Here is a 19,371-nt window from a genome sequence, read left to right as displayed (position 1 = left end):
TCCACTGTCTTCCTTACGGGGATCTCCACTGCCAACTTCTGAAGCCGGGCCCTTGTTCTCCCAGCCAGTGGCGCTTGATCTTATTCTTGCAGGGGGAACTCTTAGTTGTTCTATTCTGTGCTCTCTTCTATGAGGCTGTCCTAGGCCGAACCTAAGAGCAGGGCCAGGGCTTGGGTGAGGAAAATGAGGTGCCTACGACGCAAAACTGAAGGAGGCACTCACTCTCAGCATCGTACAAGTGCTAATAACTCGACTATTTGCACACAATTAGAAGTCATTAGAAAAAAACAACTCCCAATGTGATGGAAGAGTTTCCCTGGCACTATGGTGCTGTTTTTATTTTGTTGTTTTGTTTTTTAACTAAGTCCCAACCCTCCAGCACGCTGGACACTCTGAGACAGATTCCTGGTATTGGGAGTGCTGTAAGCCTGGGCTATAGAGAGAGAAGAGGAAAGGCGGAGGGGGCTCAATGGTTCCACCAGGGTCGGGAAGGAGGACAGATAATCTAGAGGGTAATCGTAGAAGAAGAAGGGATAGTGGGTTCTAGCTAGTTATACAAGCCTGGTTAGGAGATATTTTGTTATTTTGTAGTGTGTGTGTGTGTGTGTGTGTGTGTCGGGGTAGAGGGGTGAGGTGTTCCCGGATGATCGCCCTTGGAGGATCAGTTCTTCTCTTTTTCAGCCTGTTCCTGTTATTTTGCCCGCCAGATGCTTCCAGCTGGAAGTACTTAGATCTAGACACCTGAAGTCCACTCCAACACTCAAGTGCCGGGAATAAGAAACAAGAAAGCAGGAACCTGCGATGGTTGCTATGCACCCTATTCAACCCTACACTGGATCCAGTCCTTTAGGGGAAATACGGTTGCCTGAGACAGTCTGGGCTGGCTGGCTGGCTCCAGACTGCAACCCTGTGAGCCCTAAGTGAGTGGACAGGTGGGGTGGGGGAGGCGGACTTTGACAAGATGTCGAGGACCTGGGGCCTGAAAATGCAAACAACTCAGGAGGCAATGTGAAGCAACCAGCCTGAGTGGAGGGAAGCCCATGCCAAGATGTTGGTAAATGCCATAGGGATCCTTGAAAAAATGCCCAAATGGGGCCTTAACCCCCTAGTGCTGCCAACAATTGATTTTTCTTTCTTATGGAAATGAATAGATTTTGAGTATCATTCTCAGGCAAGGCATGCCAATGTCTCTGAGCTGTTTTCTGAATGATGGGCTGCTTAGCTGCTGTAAGGAGCCAAAAAACATCTGTACAGCCCCCACTTTAAAGCTAGGATAAGGAATCCAGTTTACTTGATTTAAGTGTGTTCAGATAGATGAGGGAGATGCTTGTCCTTTTGTATGTCAAAAGAGGCAAAAGGAAGTTGTCTCTGAATTTCACCATGAACTCAGAATTTCTGTCCTGGGGAAAGTACTACGAGGGTCACAACACCCTCTCCCTTTGCCAGAATGGTGGTCTGATGATCCTTACAGATAGCCTGGGGAGGACAAGACAATTGAGGGTCCTCATTCCTCCCTTATCAGTCCTGAGGAGCAAAGGCAACTAGGGGCAAGGCCAAGGGCCAGGAGCAATGCAGGGGGGAGGTGGGAGGTGTCATCGTGGTTGCAAGATGGCTGCTTTAGGTCTGGTTTTGTGTCTGCACTTCAGGCACGAAGAAAAAGGAGAGTGAAAGGCAAAAAGCAAAGGCACATGCTAGCTAAGCCTGCTCCTTATTTTTATTTTAATTTTTATTTGTGGTAAAATATATATAACATGAAATTTATCTTCTTAACTATTTTTAAGTATACAGTTCACTACTGTTAAGTACGTTCACATTGTCATGCACCCAATCTCTAGAACTCTTCATCTTGCAAAACTGAAACTCTGTACCCATTAAACAATTCTCCATTCTCCTTCCCCCAGTCACTGGCAACCACAATTCTACTTTCTGTCTCTATAAATTTGACCACTGTAGCTACCTCATATAAGTAGAATCATACAGTATTTGTCTTTTTGTGACTGGCTTAGATCGCTTAGCATAATGTCCTTAAGGTTCATCCAGGTTGGAGCATGTGTCAGAATTTCCTTCCTTTTTATGGCTGAATAATATTCCGTTGTATGTGTCTACCACATTTCGTTTATCCATTCATCCATTGACGGACACTGGGTTGCTTCCACCTTTTGGCTATCGTGAAGAATGTTGCTATGGACATAGGTGTACAAATATCTCTGTGTACATAGGTGTACATATTGACACCCTGCTTTCAATTCTTTTGGGTATATACCCAGAAGTGGGATTGTTGGATCCTACAGTAATTCTATTTTTAATTTTTTGAGGAAGCACCATGCTGTTTTCCACAGCATAAGCCTGCTCCTTCAACAAGATTTTCCCAAAGCCCAAACCAATGAGTTTCACTTCCATCTCATGGGCCACGTTGGGTCATGTGACCACTTCTAGCTGCAAGGGAGTCTGAGAAAGATGTATTTTCAACTTGGAATAGAACAAATATTCTCTAAACTGAGGAGATTCCTGTGTACTGTGATGGTCACTCCAGCTGTTTGTGTCTGGGGCCAGATGTTCCAGTCTCAGCTTAGCCTGTCCTGCAGACATGCTGTCTATCACCTGCTCCAGCTGTTTGCTTTTCTGGGGGATCAGTGCCCTCTCAAGCCACTGCTTCCAGGAATGAGAGCTGATATTCATTTCCTTCCCTCCTGACCTGTTTTCTTGAACGATTATGATAAAAGTCTCCTCCCACCCCTCATAAACAGCCCTGTGCTGCTCCTTCACCATCCATCATGTCCAGATGGCCTTCCCTGCCAGACTATAAATCCTCTGGGACAGGACCTGTGTCACGTCACAGGGCACAAAGCACAAGGCTGACTTGGTGAAGGGAAGGAAAGTAAATTCCTTAGATTAGTTCCCATGCCACCTCCAGGGTCCTGTTCTCTCACCCTAGGGACACCTCTCCCTGGAATGCTTCTCCCACAGGTTGTGGGGCCTAGTGGGGGCAACTCATCCTGAGACCTGTGAGGAGAGGCCCCGGCTGGACAGGGCCTGACAGGGAACTGGGAGCAGTGTGGATTGGTGGGGAGGCTGATGACCTCCAGGGACTATGGGCCAGATAGCCTGGCCTTGATCCCTCACTCTCTGCCCCCATCCCTGGGAGCAGTCACATAGACACAGCTGCTATCAAACATATCCAGAAACACATGTCCATATAGACTCAAATATAGAGCTGCTCACATGGGTTCACAAATACACATACCACGCCACACACCACTGCGCCACACACACACGTACACGCACACACCACTGCCACACACACATGTCACACACACACCACTGCCACACACACATGTACACACACACACCACATAGACAGGTTTGAGTTCAGCACTTAAATTCAAGGGAACAGATCCTCGTTCCTCCACTCAATAGTTTTATATCCTCAGGTAAGTTACTCACTCTCTTCGTGTCTTAATTTCCTTATTTGTAAAAATAAAGATAACAGGGCTTTCACCTCACTCACTTGTGAAGATTAAATGAGATACCATGGTAAAGAGCTTAAAACAGTGGCTGATGTGTGCAGAGACACACATGCATTCATGCCTATTTCCTAAGCCCTCTTCCACACTGCTGCTGCCACTTGGTGGTGGGCCTGGCAGATGCACAAGGCTGGAGTCCCTTCATCCCTCTGAGCCTTGGTTTTTCTCATCTGTAACGTTGGGATAATATTATCTACCTGGTGGGGCTGTTGCCAGGATCTAAAGAGGCCCAGCACGGAAAGCCCCTAGTCTAGACCCTGGTTCATAGAATCCTGCTACGCTTTAGCTGTAACTGTCTGTAACTGATGAAGAACAGGCCAGAGAACAGGTGCAGGGGCCAGATACGCCAAGGCAAAGGCCTGACCCCCATCTCCTCCCAGGCTGGAGCTGGGTCCTCTAAGGACAGAGCCCCGGGCCACGGGGGTCAGAGGTGCTCCCGCTTTTAGAGCCTGGTCTGGCCAGCAGCCTGGCATGGGGCTGGGAGCAGGGCTGGCCGGGTGGCCGTGGGTGGAAGGAAAAGAGGAAAACCAGCTCAGTGGAAATTACCCTGCGGTTCGCTCAGGCGCCCACGACACTGTATTTATAGAGAGCTCCCTGCAGCTCTTAATTCCGTGCAGTGGAGTTAACCCTTTCCAGACCGCTGTACGAGCCTGGTGCCGGGAGAGAACACAGGACTGGGTGGAACAGCTGGATCCAGCTCCGGCTCTGCCGCCAGCGGCCTGGAGGGTGGGGTGGTCAGCGACCAGTCACCTGTCCCGCTCGCAGAAAATAAACTTCGGGTCTTGGGAGTGTGGGAACGGGGTGGGGGATGGGTAGCGATTAGACCAGCGCCCCCTCCGGAAGCGCCCGGGCTTCCCGACGCGGGGCCGGACCGGGGTCGGGGGCGGGCTCTAGCCCGACGCCCTGCCCAGCGGGCGGGCTCAGGCCTTTGCCCCAAACCGCCGCCGCGGGGCCAATCGGGCCTTTGGGCGCTCCCGGGCCGCCTTTCCCGGCCCGCGGCTTCCTCCAGCCCGCCCCGCCCCTCGGACTCCCGGGCCGCCCCCGGCCCGCAGTTGGGCCCGGCCTCGCGGCGGCTCGGCAGCTCCGCCGCGCCCGCGAGCCCCGGGAGTCGGCGCGGCGCGGTGAGTGCTTGCGTGGCGCGGGCGGCCTTTGTCTGCGGCCGAGCCTGGCGGGGCCGCCGGGCGGCGTGCCTGCTGCAGGGGTCTAGGGCGGGCCGTGGGGCCCCTCCTTCGCAGGGCACCGCGTCCCAGCCGTCTCCCCAGGGCCGGGGCTGGCCTCCACGAGCGGAGCCCGGTGAACGCCGGCTCTAGGGCCCAGAGGCTGCTGGGGGCTGCCAGAATGCAGCCCGCTCCCAACCTCGCCTCCCCGTCCCTCGGCGGAGGGGGCGCCGGACGTTGGGGGACCTGCCCGCACCCGGGCAGCCGTGGAGGGGGCTGAGTGGGTAGTTGTGACCACAGAGGCCCTGGGTGTGCAGGGGGAAAGGAGGCAGATCTGTCGCTGTGTTGATGATTCTGGAAAGCTTAACGAAGCCGCTAGCTGGAGCTAGGAGCGAAGCAGAGTCTCCAGGACCCTGACCTGACCATCAGTTCTGAGGAGGGGGAGCTGCCGGGGAGGGGAGAATGAGTGGTTAGGTAGGGGAGGGTCCACTCTGCTTGGCCCTGAACGATGAAGCAGTGGACGACTGGAGGACTTCCACAGGCAGCAGTGGGCATGAGGGGGACAGATTCCGAGGACAGGTAGGAACAGCGGGCCTGGGGGAAGGGGTGAATAGATGTCGGGGGTGGGAAGGCAGATGGAGGCCAGGGAGCACGGGGTAGCAGGGACGGGGCGGTTTGGGCTTGGGAAGTCTCAGGGAAATGGTAGGGGGGTAGGATGGAGAGGAGATGGGGAACAGGGTGGAGGGAAGGTGGGGACTCAGAGGGGACACACTAGAGGAGAGGGGATTGAATCTCAGTGTCCCAAGGCCCTCCATTGCTGTTTTGCTAGTGAATTGGCAGGTTTGGGGGCCTAAGGCAGTGAACTGTCAGGAAAGGGGATTTATTTCTAAGCCAAACCTGCCCTAATGAGAAATGCGTGATGGATGACTCAGATACGGGATCTATCATTCAGGGAAAACGTTAAGCAAACAGCAAAGCAAAAAAGATTGGAGGGAGAGGAAGGGTTTGTTTGGCTTAATGGAGGAAAACTATTTACCTTCAAATGGGATGTGGATAATTGTAAATGAGTCTGATTTCATCATTAAGTTAAGGCCCCTGGTCTTTTTCTTCTAAGCATGTCTTTAGCAGTTAGCTTCTACATTAGAAAATAATGAAGCTGTTCTGTCTTTAACAGTTCTTTATTTAGTTCAGCCACCTCTAATTCCCACAGGCCTTCCAGAAATCCCTAGGAAATCTGATGCTGTGCAGCCTTCCGTGTAGTTTGGGGGCCTCCACATAGGTGGGAAGCTTTTGGAGGCTGAGGGAAATTGAAGTCTAAACTTGAAATCGCAGTCTCGACATGTCCGATGGGCTGGCCTATCTGAGTGGCAGGGAGGGTGGAGAGCTCTGGGGCATGAGCCGTGGCTGGTATTTCCAGCTCATCTGGCAATGGGAATATTTTGGGTAAGTACACTTCCCTGATATCTGGAGTTCCTGAGCTTAAGCACTAACACTTCCATTAACTGTAAAACATAGACATCTTTCTCCCTCGTATTACATACATGACCGTTTGACATCAGGACTCCTAATGTCAGTGACACTTTCCTTCATGACGTCAGGTCAGCACTGTGAGCACCCGGTTTTGCACTAAGGGGTCTATGGCAGAGGGACTCGTGAGGGAGTGAGCTTTGCACTAAGTGGTTTCGGCGATGCTACTTTTGGTCCCGTGACTGATCTCTGGAGTTCTTCTCTGTCTTTCATGACATCGCTGGTGGTTTCTCCTGCCTGCCTGCAGTGAACTTTCCAAGGTACTCCAGACTCCTGTGCTCCAAGAAATCAGACCATCCAGCGTGTGGAAGGTGAGAAGCCTGTGTTAGTGGCAGCCTGAGGAGGGGACGGGATGCTGGGATTTGGGGACTGCTTTTCTTTCCTGCCCATGGCCCTGTGCAGCTCTGTCCGGGCGCCCAATGGAAGCAGGTTGGCTGAATGTCTGAGATGCTCAGATGCCTGACAGCCGGGTTTGGTGCTTGAATCTTTGTGGCAAGGACAGTTATAGAAGTGTTTTCCCTTCTGAGGAGGCTGTGTCCTTATTCTGGGGAGGTTGACTTCTGAATCTTCCTGTGGGAATTCCTCCATCTTTAAACTGTAACCTTCTCTGGAGTCGTAAATCTTCGTTCCGTGGAGCTGTATTTGGGTTGGATACCGAGTTGGGCAATACTGTTTGGAGTCAGAGATGCGAGGTGATCATAGAGCTGGGATCCCACAGTGTCCAGAGACTCCTAGAAAGTGTTATAGAAGAAGTGTCTGGCCTGTCACTGGCTGCTTCTTGGTTGAACTTGTGGGTTTTGGGCTGTGTGAAGAAAAATTACCCAAATCCAAGCACCCTTGCAGACTATGACCACCTAGGGCCTAAGCCTGTGGCCCTGAGTCATGGGGTCAGGGGAGGAGGAAGTAGGGCAGGCAGGATGATGTCACTGCCCATGAGCTTATCCTCTGAGTGCATGGCCCTTTCTCACTGCTGTCCTTTTGCCACACCCCCGGAGCGGGAGCGATCAGGACGTCTACCAGCAAAAGAGGGAAGGCGTAGCCAGGGCCTGGGGGAGGGGACAGAGGGTGAGAACTGGTCCATGGAATCCTTGAGGAGTTTGCTTCGGTCTCATTGGCTCAGAATGGATCAAACTTCTGGGAGAGGGACACATGTGCTATTATGTAACCTGCACCTGCCACCCCCGGTTCTGCCACCCCTGCAATGTGAGGTTTCAGACAGGAACATTGGGTTTTCTGGTTTTAGGGGTGGGGCTGTGCTGGATGCTTAATAGATACCACCTCATTTAATCTTTATAGCAGTCCTGTGAGGGAGGGTAGCCTTAGCTCCATTGTGTAGATGGGAAACCGAGGCCCAGAAAGGGTAAGTCACATGCCCAAAGACACACAGCTGGCAAATGCTGAAGCTGAGATGCTCTCTGCCTCCAGAACTGGCTCTTTCTGCCACTCTGGAGGCAGGCACAGGCTTCACCCCTCTTTTTGGAGCCTGGCAAGATGTGCTAAGCGTCCCCACAATGAGGCAGAGAGGACTCATCTGGGGAGCTGGGGAGAGGCCAGGCCTGAACAGTTGTCCTTGCAGCCCAGTTGGGACCATTGCTGAGAGTTCTTACTCATCCAGAGGCCTGGTCCTCAGCACACTTGTGCCTCCAGGAGTCCTTTGTACACCCTCCAGTTCTGCCCAGTGCTCCCAGCCAGTTGCCCCCATTCTCCCTCCTTCTCCTCTGGTCCAGAGAAGGGATGCCTCCTTCACACCCTTACTGCCTTTGGGCATTTGACATTTCCGAGGCCTAGGGAGAGTATGTTGCAGGAAAACCTACTGGGAGTGGGGAATGACAAGGATATTTTGTTGGGAGCCTTGGAGCAGGGAGAGATACTACCTCTGGGAGGCAGGGCTCCCAGGCCACCCTAAAGTCAACATAGGCTCCCAGGACTTGGGAGTCCCCTGGGAGAGACACTGGAATGGGTGCTTGTAGGGGAGGCCCTGTACCAGGGGACTGTGGCAGCAGCAGGGGCAGTAAGGGCTTGAGCCCATTGCTAGATGGCTGTGTCCTGGCTTCTGGGAGGAGCAAGGAGCAGAGGAACACTAGGGATAAGCCAGACACAGAGATGGAGCTGAATTGTGCGTTTGCTGCTTTGGAGCTGGGGTGCTGGTGGGGTTCTATGTGGAAATGGGGTCATAGAAGGAGCAATGGTGCCAGGGACCTAGACATATAGCCTGACAGAGGAGGTCTTGTCTGGGGAGAGTGGGGTTGGGGGAGACGGAGAAGGGGGCTCTGGGCAGAGGCCCAGGAGGCCTATGCCTGTGCCCATGGCAATAATAACAAAAGTAGTAATGACTGGGTGCTAGTTGCTTTCCTAAGTCCTCCTTGTGTATCATCTTATTTTATTCTCACAGCAGCCCTGTGGGGTAGGGATTGTCATCCCCGTTTTAGAGATGTGGAATTGACTCTCAAAGAGGTTAGATCATTTATACTTGATCATGTGCCTGGCAAGGCTTCTGAGTCAGAAGTTGAACCCAGGGTTGCCTGCTCCTGAGCTTAAGCTCTTCCCTGGGGCAGGCAAGGCAGCCTGATAATTCCTTCTGACTGGGGAGGAATTCAGGCCCTAGGGGCACGTGTGAGCTGGCTCTTAGTCACCTCTGATGGCAACTGGTAACTGAGCATGGGCCCTTGGGTGGCCTGCACCCTCTTAATCTGTACAATGGGCATGGAGTTAGGCACTGGACCAGGTGAACTCCAAGAGGCCTTCATGCTCTGAGGACTCCTGGAGCCTGCTAACTCCTCAGGGCGAATTCCCGGAGAGCTAGACCGGCTGGTGCTTAGATGGAGAGTGGTCCACAGAGTTGTTCTGCTAGGATGAACCTCTTTCGGGGTAGAAACCTAAGGAATTTGGAGGCAGTGAGGTGTTCAGGCAGAACACATCCGGAGAGTAAAGTCTGGAAAGGCTTCTGGAAGGGGTGGGATTTCCAGACATATTAAGATGGGCACCTAGCAGGACTCAACAGAGATTGAGTGAATGCAGATGTGTGTGCTGGCCTGCCAGGGTTTGACCCGGGCTCCACCCCCTGATTGGGTCTTATGATCTCTCATCCCTTCCCTTCCTCTCTCCACTCTCCTCGTTCACATCCTTTCTTTTGGCCAGAGCTCTTTTGAGCTCAATGTAGCTTTCACTTTTTTCAGGGTTCTGTGCTACTGATGATATGTGTGTGTATGTGCGTGTGTTTGTACACACGTGTGTGCACCCATGTGTGTGTATAGCCTCTGGACACGCTTCCAGTTCCAAGACGGTGTCACGCTGCCTTGTCAAATGGCCGTTGAGCCCTAGTAGATGCAAACACACATTGGGGCGGCGCCCTAGCCAGAGGAGGGGCGAAAGTCAGGCCAGCTGCTACAGCAGAAGTCTTGCTTGCAGACCCACAGAGATGGCTGGGTGCTCTCTGGTTTGCCTCCTCTGGTTCTGAGGCCCCAACTTCAGTGTGATGAGGCTGCCGTGGTGGGACGGGGTGGCGCAGGAAGGCCGGGGGCTCTGCTCTATCCTGTTTTCCTCTCTTCCTTGTTCTTCCTAAAACCATGAGGGAAGCAGGCAAAGCATGCCAAGAAAACCTTGGCCCCGCTCTGCTGGGCTGGCCCTGATGACACAATGCTGTCCTGACTCACACAGAAATCGCTTTGAGAGGAGGAATTGATTTCTTCTCTTGGGTGGGATCACGGGGCTGGGGAGCAGTGCCCAGTGGACAGCCTTGAACACAAAAGGCCCAAAATGACTCAGATTATCAGGAAAAGGGAAGGTCAACAGGGAGCTGTTCTCGGGGAACTCTGGAGACCCCTTCCTCTCTCTCCAGGCCCTCACCCATTTATAGAGAACCTATACTAAGTAGGTCAGTTTAGATAATTTTGCTCAGTTGACTCCTATAAGCATCCTATGAGGATAGAGTTTATAATCCCTATTTTACAAATGAGCAAACTGAGACTCAGAGAGGATGTTTTCCCAAAGTGGCATGACTAGGAAGTGGCAGAGTGTGGCTTTGAACCTTTATCTCCAACTCTAAAGTCATCTTCTGAAACACCAGGGCTCACTTCTTCCATGAAGCCTCTTGTGACTATACTAGCCCAGCCGGTGATGGTGGCCAGGACCTTCCTTTGAGGGTTGGGGAGATGAAGACCCAGAGAGACAATGGGTTTGTTCCAGGGAGCCTACCAAGTGAGAGATGGAGCCTGGTCTAAAATCCAGGTGAATCTTTGATGTTGCTGGTTTTCTTTTTTCTTTTGTTAATTGCAAAAGAGTTACATGTTCATTGTCAAAGTTACAGAAGTGTATCAACTAGGAAATGGAAATAGACTCTTAGCCTCATTCCCACCTCCCAGAGTTGGTTTCACTTCCAGACCCTTTCCCATATACAAACATGCATCTGTCTGTCTCTCTACCTAAACACACATGCATGCCTGCATTCATTCATTCATTCATCGAACAAGCATTGAGCACTCATCGTGTGCCAAGCCCTTGCTAGAATTAGGATACAATAGTAAACAAAGCAGACGTGGTTCCTGCTCAGGGAGGTTCCAGTATGGCATGCGGAAAATGAACTGTGCAGTGAATAACAGGAACTTTCTTAGAGTGGCTGACCCTCTGACCCAGCTTTTCTGCCAAGATGATTCTCAGGATAAAGAGGTGTCACCCATTCATCCAGGAAGAAGGAACCGTGTTTGCAAACACCCTGAGAGGTAGGGAAGAGGATCCCATGTTGTAGGAACTGGAAGAGGCCCCCTGTGGTGAGGTGACTCTGGGAAGGTGAGCAGAGCCAGACCAGATAGGGCTCTGTAGGCCACGGAGGAGCTGGCAAGTAAAAGGAACAGTCCTGGGATTAAATATTGAAAGTGATGACGTGACACAATTTGTTTTTATAGCAGTTGTTCTGGCTGCTGTGTAGAGTATGGGTTGGAGTATAGAACTGGGTGGGGAAACGAAAGTGGGGAGACTGGTAAAGAGGCTTTTGGGGTCATCTGGTCGAGATCATGATGACTTGGCGGACCAGAGAGAGAGGCAGAGGTGGAGAGTAAAGATATATTAAAGGTCTGCAAACTTTTTCTGCAAATGGCCAGAAAGTAGGCTTTGCAGCTATTGCAACTACTTAGTTCTACTGTTGTAGTGCAAGAGCAGCCACTGACATACGTAAATGAATGAAGTGTGGCTGTGTTGCAGTGAAACTTAATATTTATGGATGCCGAAATTTGAATTTCATATAATTTCCATGTGTCATGAAATGTTCCTTTTATTTTGTTTTTTCCCAACCATTTAAAAAGGTAAAACCTTTCTTAACTGGTGAGCTGAACAAAAACAGACAGTGGGCTGGATTGGTGCTGAGGCTGCAGTTTGCAGACCCCTGAGATTATTTTGGGGTTCAGAATGGCTGTTCTTGGTGATGGATTGCAGAGATGAGAGAAACTCAGGTTTCTGGCTTGAGCAGAGGGTGGAGAGCAGTGCCTTTATCAAGCATGAAGGGCTGGGGAGGAAAGGGTTTGGGGGAGAAATCAAGAGTCTGAAGAGGGACATGTTAAGAGGGAGATTCCTATGAGTCATTAGAGGTGTTTAGGAGACAGTTGAGTTTAAGATTGGAGCTCAGATGAGAGGTGTGGACTGGAGAAGTACATTCGGGAGTTGCCGAATGGGAGTGGATAAAATCATCTAGGAAAAAAATATAGTAGAGAGTTGAGGGGAGAGCCTTGAAGCAAGACTCAGGAGGTTCAGTGCTGGAGAAGGAAGGGCCTGCAATGAAATATAGATGTTAGACGGAAAGAGAGGGGGGATGCTAAACTGGGACCATAGGACTTGACATTTTGTTAATACAGAAATGAGGTCATACAACTTGTGCAATATACTTTATTCACTCAACAATGTGTCATGGACTTATTTCCATATTAGTTCCTGTTCTTTTGAAAAGGTGTATGCTATTCCATGATGGAGATGTGCCATGGTTAATGTACCCATTCCCTGTAGTTTTCCTTTTTATTTTTTTTTTGAGGAAGATTAGCACTGAGGTAACTGCTGCCAATCCTCGTCTTTTTGCTGAGGAAGACTGGCCCTGAGCTAACATCTGTGCCCCATCTTCCTCTACTTTATATGTGGGACGCCTACCACAGCATGGCTTGCCAAGCCGTGCCATGTCCACACCTGGGATCCGAACCAGTGAACCCCAGGCTGCCAAAGCGGAATGTGCGCATTTAACCGCTGCACCACGGGGCCAGCCCCGTGTAGTTTTCCATTTCTGCTGCTACCCGAGTGTCTTTGAGCAGTGGTGCTAGTGTTTCTGTAAACCAGTTTCTACAAACTACAGCCCATGGGCCAAATCTTCTGCTGTTTGTTCTTGTATAACCCACAAGCTAAGAATGGTTTTTACATTTCTAATGGTTGAAAGAAGTCATGTGATTCCTGACAGTCATACACGGTTCAAATCTGAGTGTCTGTAAATCAATTCTATTGGACCACAGCTGCGCTCATTCAGTTGTGCGTTGTCTGTGACTGCTTTCCTGCTACAATAGCCGGGTTGAATAGTTGCGACAGATATCAGATGGCCTGGAAAGCCTAAAATATTTACGACTTGGACCTTTGCAGAAGAAATTTGCTGACCCCTGCCTGACTCGATTCTACATCTAGGAGTAGCAGTAGGTCCACACACAAGTGGAGTGGGGTGTCGTGAGCAGCGCCAGGAGAAAAAAATTCTTGGATGCCCAACATTACACCATCAACTCTTTTCTATTGAGTAAACCATTGCCCTTTTAAAATATGTTCCTGTAAAATTCAAACCTTCTCAGCAGGTTAACATTACATATTGATCAATTAATCAAATGTCCAGCCTAGTGATATATAGCAATAATGTTACTCGTCTATTTAAAAGTCTTTCTCCCTCACCACTTACAAACAAAATCAAAGGAAAACTTCCTGCTCTAGCCCCTGCCTGCCTTTTAGCTTCTCCTCCTCCTGTGATCACCATCTTGCACCTCATGTCAACCCCTACTGAACTGCTTGCAATTCTTCCAGTCTCCATGTTGCTTCCGACCTCAGTGCCTTTGCACGGGTTTCTCCCTCTGGCTGGATGCCCTTTCCCAGCCAGACCACATGGGGAGCTTCAGGTCAATTTTCAGGGTTCACCTTTGGGATGACCTTGTGTCTGCAATGCCTCCAAGTAGCCCTCCCTGTATCTTAAATAGGACACCACACTGGACTGCAGTGATTCAAGGGTGTGTCCACCTTCCCTATTGAAATGCAGGCTCCTTGAGGACAGTCATCTCTATGCCCCCAGTGCCTGCCTACAGGCACCTGGTGAATAGTTAATGAATTACTGAGTACATGAATGAAGGCATATTCAAGGATTCCTTCAGTTGTAGGTAATAGAAATGTAGCTCAAACAAGCCTAAGAAAAAAACCTTGGCTCAAGTGTCTGGGCAGTCTAGGTGTGCAACTTGCTCTGGGTATAGGGGTTTAGATGATGTTTTCAGGGCTCTGTCTCCCTCCAGCTTTCATCTCTGCCTCTGTTTATTTGTTTGGGTCAGTTCTTTAGGTGGTTGGTAACTGACAGATTCACCGCTAACAGGCCCAGACCAAGTCCTTCTTAGGAACCTGAGCAAGAGTCTTTTCTGATAGCTCCAGCAGAAAAGCTCTGGGATGTCTCTGATTGGGTGTGGCCTGGCTCACAGGCCCATTCCTAAGCCAAACACTGAGTAAGGGCGGGGCAGGGCTTCTCCAGTCAGTCTGGTCTGGTCATGGAGGAGACCTGAGGCTGGGGGTCAGCCCCTCCAGCACCTGTGGGCTTGGTTCCCTGCAGGCTAGTGGAGCCCTCTCATCAGAAGGAGCCAATCTAGAACAAGAGAGGGGCACTCTAGAATAAGGACATGGAGCAAAATAACCAAGAGTTCCAAGACTGGCTACTGGAGGCAGAGATAGTCTGCTCAGCATCTGCTTGCTTCTTTGTCAAGGAAAGAAGGAGCAGAAGCTGTTAAGAAGGAACTGAAGTTCAGGCCAGGTGGAGAGGTGATAATCTGTTTTAAACAGATTTGTCTTCTGGCCCCTGGGCTTGCCTGTCCCAGTGCTGAGTGAACTTGGAGTTAAGATCTCTGAGGAGTTATCAGGGATATTTCAGGACCACTGCGGGTAGTCAGCAGGGGTGGGGTGGAGATATGGGTCCCAGCATTCCACAGTTTTCTCACTGTGTCCAGAATCTATCCAGGTCCTTAACTGACCCCTCACTGCCTCCTTTGCCTCATCTCCTGACAGCCTCTCCCCGGAGCCTGTCTTCCCAGAGGATGCTGTGAGTGTCCACTCCCTCGTGACTTTGCTTATGCTGTGCTTCTGCCAGACAGCTGAAATGTCTCCTCCTGTCTGAGGTCCTTGCTAAGCCTCCCCACTCTTCCAGTGAGTTACTTGACCCTCCGTTCCCATAATACCTGGTATAAACCTGCATCCTGTGTGTTGCATGAATGGATAAATGAATGCTGGAAGACTTGAGATGGGCAAATAACCAGTTTTATGGGCAAGAAGGTAGATCGTAGGAATGACAGATTGGTGATCACGTCCTTAATCCCAGACAAAGTCCTGGAACCAATTATTCATTGAGCACTTGAAGAAGAGTCCATCTTCTTCAAATGAACCTTTTTTCCTGGTTCTTCTCCATTAGAATGGCCCCCTGCCAGAAGCAGTGATGTGTCTCCTGACAACTTTGGGGATGAGATAGATAGATAGGCAGCTCAGTGGCAGCACAAGCAGGAAGTATCCTTGCCACAAAGCCTTGAATAGTGGATGGACGTTGATCCAGGGGCAGACCCTAAACCTGTGTGGTTTCCTATTCCTGTCCTCTCCGTGAGGACCTGATGACACAAGAAAGAAAGCAGGGAGAGGAGAGCAGCCTTTCGAGATGACATTCATTCATTCTGTTTTTCATCCACCAAAAAATTTTTGGGTACCTTCTATGCACCGGGAACTGTCAAAACAGTACTTCAGAAGATCATGGCCTGGTTACACAACACTGTGACTGTAGTTAATACCACTGAATTGTACACTTAAAAATAGTTAAAATGGTAAACTTCATGTTACGTGTATTTTGCCACAATTAAAAAGAAAAGATCATGGCAGTTGGAGGGATGGACTCAGCTTAACTGGATGAAATGTAATAGTAACAAATGAGACATCCTGTAATGCTTCACCCCTTCCCCAAATCCATCAGAAGAGGATGGCAGAGATGTGGATCAGCAGCAACGTGAGCAAACAACTTCTGGTCGTTGGCCACAAATTTGATAGTCTTTGGGTTCTTTTGGTGAACAATATGACATGGCTGCCCAGTGTGACCTCGTCACGGGAGAGGACAATCTGATCCTCGTAGGGCTATTATAAGGGAGGGGGCAGACTTATTCTGTGTGGTCCAAAGGGTCAAATGAGGACTGATGTGGGCTGTACAGGAGACAGATTTTGGCTCAATGTAAGGTCCACCAATGAGAGCTGCCCCAAAACCAGTGGACTGGCTTGTGAGGTAGCGGGTGCCCATTACTGCAGGGGGCAAGCAGAGGTTGTGGATGTGGCCAGAGATGGGTTCCCTGTTCTGGTACCTGACCATTAACTTCTGCAGTTTCTCCAGAATTTCTTGCAGGGCCTTTTCTCGTCTATGATCTCCCTCGGGGATCCCAACCTTGGCTTCCGTTACCTGCAGTGAATGGCTCCCCTGTCCCTCTCTGTGTGTGCAGGAGTCCGTTGGACGTTTGACATGGATGATCCATAACTCAAGCCCAAGAGGAACTGTTCTTCCCCCTGAATGTGCTTGATATCCAGGCCTCTATATCTCATTATGTGCCCAAGCCTTCTGTCCATCCTTGACTCTTTCAGCCCCTCCCTCTTATACAAACAGTCCCCAAGCCCGGTCACGTCTACTCTTGAAATATCTCCTAAGTTGGCCGCAGGCATCACTGAGTGACTTGACAGTGTCATATTTTGAAACACCTATTTTATATGTGGTTTCCTTTTGCTGCTCTGAGCAGTGGCAATTTTCATGGGGTAGGGAGACGGGGAAGAGAAGGAGGGAAAGGACGAGAGGGAGGCTCCCTAAATTAGTCACTTTAGATGCTATAAGAAACACCCAAAATAACAGTGACACTAGAATAGATGCTTATTCTCACCCATGTGACAGTCTGGCTGTGTCCAGGGCTGATACTGCGCCTCCTCAGGGTCCTGCTGTCTTGCTGCTCTGCAGTCCCCAGGATGTTGCCTTTGGCAGTATGGTCCCAGATGGCTCACCATCGTCTGTGTTCCAGCCAGTGGGAAGGGGGAGGAGAAAAGAGAGGATATGCTTCCTCTCTTTAAGGGCATGACCCAGAAGTTGTACACATCAGTTCCTCTCACATCCTATTAGCCTGAAAATGGTCACAAGGCCCCACCCAGCTGCAAGGCAGGCTGGGATCTGTAGTCTTTAGCCGAGTGGCCATGTGCCTAACAATTCTATGGAAGAAGAGAAAAGGTGTAAGGGGAAGACTGGTGGTTTCTGCCACAGCTGTTTTGTACGTTTTAGTGTGTCCTGCATGGCAGCTAATTGACTAGACCTTAAGGATATGGTACATGAAGGCTTAAAGTGCTAATGAAGTTCCACTAGCATCCAGCAAAGCTCTTCTTTTATGGACGGGAACATTGAACTTAGAGAGGGGAAGTCAACTGTTAAGACTGCACAGCAAGGGGTCAGAGCTGGGACTAGAACCCCAAACTTTGGGCTCACTTTGTACCATTTCAGAGATCTGGCTGAGACGCAGACAAGCGGTGCCAGGAAGACAGGTCTCTTGGGGCTGGGGAGGGGCCACATTTCCCAGCCTGTCTACCTGGGGAGCTGCTCATTATTTTTCAGGACTCACCTTTAGGATTATCATGGCTCTGAGGTGCCTCCAAGTAGCCCCCACTGTATCTTAAACAGGACTGCACTGAACTGCAGTGAGTCATGGGCATGGCTACCTTCCCTGTTGGAAGGCAAGCTCCTTGAGAACAGACGCATGGTTTAGTCATCTCTCTGTCCTCAATGCCTGCCTACCAGGCTCTCTGTGAATAGTTAAATGAGTTACTGAATACATGAATGAAGGTATATTCAAGGATTCCTTCAGCTGCAGGTAGAAACTTAGCTCAAACTGGCTTAAGAAAAAAAAAAGATTGGGGCCAGCCCAGTGGCACAGTGGTTAAGTTCACACGTTCCACTTCCGCAGCCCAGGGTTCGCCAGTTCGGATCCCGGGTGCGGACATGGCACCACTTGGCATGCCATGGTGTGGTAGGCATCCCACATATAAAGTAGAGGAAGATGGGCACGGATGTTAGCTCAGGGCCAGTCTTCCTCAGCAAAAAGAGGGGGACTGGCAATAGTTAGCTCAGGGCTAATCTTCCTCCAAAAAAAAAAAAAGAAAACAAAAGAAAAAAAAGATTGGCTCAGGTATCTTTGCTGTCTAGGTGTGCATCTTGCTTCAGGTATAGCTGGATCCAGGGGCTTAACTGCTATTTTCAGAAGCTGTGCTTCTATGCTATGCTGGTTAGCATAGGTTGACACTAGGTGTGTGGCTTGACCCTTCTTGCCCTCTTTGTGGGAAGTGTTGCCTAGGCAGGAGGGGAGGCAGGGGGTTAGGAGAATATGTGATAATGCTGGTAGTCATGGTGGAGGCAAGCAGTCTCCTTTGGGCATCCCCAGGTCTGGGGCATCTTGGCAGAGAGCTCAGTCTTAGCCCATGTTTTTTGGTTTTGGTTTTATGGGGACATATCTTGGGTCATCTCTCAGGAGCTACCCCGCAGCTCCCCCTCGGCTGATGTTGGATGTACTTGCTGTACCCTCAGGCCGAGGGCAGCCTGGGCCCCTCATTCCTACTTCTCTGGGAAAGCCAAGGCACTCTGGTCTTTTCTGGCAGGGCTGCTCAGAGTTGCCTCATTTGGCTGGGATAGGAGAGAGAAGGGGGAAGGAGAAGGAGGAGGAAAGGTTGGCTGATGACTCACTGGGAGCGGTGGCACATGCTGACTCCAGGGCAGGTCCTGCCTGGGGCTGAGAATTCCCCTTTGTAGAAAAGGTGGGTGGAGTGGTGCGCATGCAGCATGAGGTCCCTGCATCTCCATGGGGCTCTGTGTACTGGAGCGGTCCATCTGTCCCCATGGGCCGTGGCGGGCTCTCTGTTCCCAGGACATCCTCCCATTCCCTGAATGGCACCTATCTCCTAGCTGTTTCTCCCTTCTGCCCTCAGCTCCCCAGGCCCAGCTGTTGGGGTGGAGCCTCTTGGGGCTGTGGAATTCTCAGATCTCCTTCGCTCTGGGCTGTCAGGCTGCTTCTCCCCAGGGTAAACCATGAGGGTGGGAAGTGTCCTGGGTCCAGTGTCTAGGAAAGGAGTCAAAGGAGCAAGCCCAGTGCCCACCCCTGAGAGGACCCATTCCCCCTCTGGAGGAAAGGACATCTTGGCCCTTGGGGAGCCCTGATAGGTCTGATCAGGAGAGGGGTGTCCCCTCATCCCCCTACATTCATGGATGTGGTAGGCATTCCCAAGAGATCCTGGGGAGGAAAACCCTAGTGTGAAAAATTAGCTTGGTGTATGGAGGAGAAAGGTCTTGAGTTCTAGGCTAAGCATGTTGGTTTACTTGACAGTAAATGGGGAGCCATGGGACGTCCTTGAGCAGGAGGAAGGATGGGAGTAGATTCCTGTCTTAGGTCCTAGGAGGAGACACCGTAGAGAATGGGGTTGCTGGGGACAGAGTGGAGATAGCAGGGCCAGGGAGCAGGGTTGCAGGAGGGTCAGAGGAGTGCTGGCCGCATAGGTCAGGGTGGGAGGTGGCGGGCAGGCATGAGCTGTAGTGCGAAGGGTGCAGGAGGCAGCCCAGGAAGAACAGACAGCCTTGATTTGTCTAGAGGTGGAAAGAAGAGAGACTTGGAGTCTGGGAGCTTCTTAATCCTTGGTCCCTGGTATTTTCTTGGGGGGAGAGGCAAGCACAGCAGACAGGCCACTGCCTGCTAGCTTTTCCTGTGGGCTGTGGCAGCCCTTGAAGGCAGGATGTGGTGCCCGCCAAGGGTGCCTTTATGAATGGAGAGGGAAGGCTGCTGACTCAGCAGGTGGCGAGGCTTTAGGCCGCTGGGTTTTGGACCGGAAGTGTCTGGGAAGGAAGCGGCTGCTCAGGGCTTCCC

General features: G+C 50.8%; 1 protein-coding gene across 4 annotated transcripts in view; it reads left to right on the top strand.

Annotated features, from left to right (window-relative positions):
* The first annotated feature begins 4,158 nt into the window (after positions 1–4,158).
* CD276 (CD276 molecule) overlaps positions 4,159–19,371 on the top strand; it is a 29,965-nt gene continuing 14,752 nt past the window's right edge. The window contains exons 1-2 of one of the 4 annotated variants that reach the window (XM_008528254.2): positions 4,159–4,645; positions 6,456–6,519. The gene's annotated coding sequence lies outside the window, so the exon portion shown is untranslated. Of the gene's footprint in view, positions 5,261–6,455; positions 6,520–19,371 lie in introns of all 4 variants that reach the window. The other 3 variants (XM_008528255.2, XM_008528256.2, XM_070575324.1) reach the window with 3 other exon arrangements.

Source organism: Equus przewalskii, chromosome 1 (genome assembly GCF_037783145.1).
Source record: "Equus przewalskii isolate Varuska chromosome 1, EquPr2, whole genome shotgun sequence".
NCBI lineage: Eukaryota > Metazoa > Chordata > Mammalia > Perissodactyla > Equidae > Equus > Equus przewalskii.
The sequence above is the reverse complement of the archived record's forward strand: the minus strand, read 5'-3'. Positions and strand labels throughout refer to the sequence as shown.